General features: G+C 37.0%; 1 non-coding gene across 1 annotated transcript; it reads left to right on the top strand.

Moving 5' to 3' along the window:
- The first annotated feature begins 323 nt into the window (after positions 1-323).
- Positions 324-395, top strand: TRNAQ-UUG (transfer RNA glutamine (anticodon UUG)). Its single transcript has one exon. It is a non-coding gene; the product is annotated as a tRNA-Gln (tRNA).
- The last annotated feature ends 1,126 nt before the right edge of the window (positions 396-1,521 follow it).

Consider the following 1,521-nt stretch of genomic DNA (forward strand, 5'->3'; position numbering starts at 1 on the left):
AGTGGCTTCTACTCGATTAATATATCTGAGAACTGTGCAACAAGACTACAACCGTTGCAACGCGTAGGAAGTAGAACACGGTTTTTTTTTTTTCCTTGATTGAACGTAGTGCTTGTGACGTGGCGCCATCTTTGGAGTAAGTGTACAAGCAGCGTCCCGAGTTTGAAACTGTAAAACTGTTTGCGACTTCGTTTTAAGAACAGAGTAATAATAAAGTGTTTATTAGCAAGTAAAAAAATGATTTAAAAAAACCTGTGTGTATGCGCAGAAATGTTTTTGTCTTTAGTCCTCTAGTAGCAGTTTAAATCGCCCTCCACTGTCTTGGTCCCATGGTGTAATGGTTAGCACTCTGGACTTTGAATCCAGCGATCCGAGTTCAAATCTCGGTGGGACCTCTGACTATTTTTTTTTCAATTTGATTTTTTTAAAATTAATGTTTTACTATTTATGCAAAGTTTTTACTCACGAATTTAAGCGGAGTACTTGCGGAGGCGACGTTTGAAGGGACGTTGTTGTTTCTGCAGCCCCACTCCTAGCCCACAGTGGAAGGCCCTTTTTGCGTGTGTGTGCGTATGTGTGTTCTTTTTTGCTATTCTACGGCGGAATGTTGATGTTGAAATAGTACTGATTTTCACATAGCGTCACCATTTACGCCCGCACGAATGGATTTTGCGCATCGCGGGCCTCATGCAGTTTTTTTTTCTATTTACATGTAAAAGGTTTTTTCGTGTTCATCGTAGGTGGCATGTATACACGCTTGGGTGCGTAGTGGGCGAACGATTTCTTTTTAAAATTTTTTTGTCTGCTACCTTTGTAATTTTGTCTGCTAGCACATCCAAGATTTTGAATCTTTCGTGTGCTTCAATACAGGCGCACATACAAACGCACGCACGAACGTACATAAAGTACAATGTGCTCCCACCCCCGCCCCTCGAAATCATGTTTCTTGCTGAGCTATTTCTAACGGTCTGCATAGCACTTCAAGCTAGGCATATAGATGGCAGGTGCATGCTGTCACTAGGACATTTCGATTGAGTTTTGTGCGTGAACGATGTATTATTATTATTATTATTATTATTATTATTATTATTATTATTATTATTATTATTATTATTATTATTATTATTATTATTATTATTATTATTATTATTATTCAGCAAGTGGAAGGAAAAGTTCAGCTTTTTCCGAGCTCTCTCTATATGCACAGGAGCACAAGTTACTATATTGCTTTATTAGAAAAAAATCTTTCTACAGGCCAGCTAAGTTTTGGATTTTTAATTGAACCCGGTGATTTTAATTGAACCACCACATGGTGCAAATAGCGTCTCAATATACACAAAAATGAATATTTTGCTAAATTTTGTGATTTTTTTTTCACGAAGTTTGGCCGCATGAGAGCTCTAAACATACTTTTTCCATACTTTTTCAGTGAGGGAAGTATTCACTACTCAGATATTCATACATAGTACAGTATTTCAATAGAAAAAATGCAAACGTAACACATTTTCGCTAAATTTTTGG

This window comes from Rhipicephalus microplus, chromosome X (genome assembly GCF_043290135.1).
Source record: "Rhipicephalus microplus isolate Deutch F79 chromosome X, USDA_Rmic, whole genome shotgun sequence".
Lineage (NCBI taxonomy): Eukaryota > Metazoa > Arthropoda > Arachnida > Ixodida > Ixodidae > Rhipicephalus > Rhipicephalus microplus.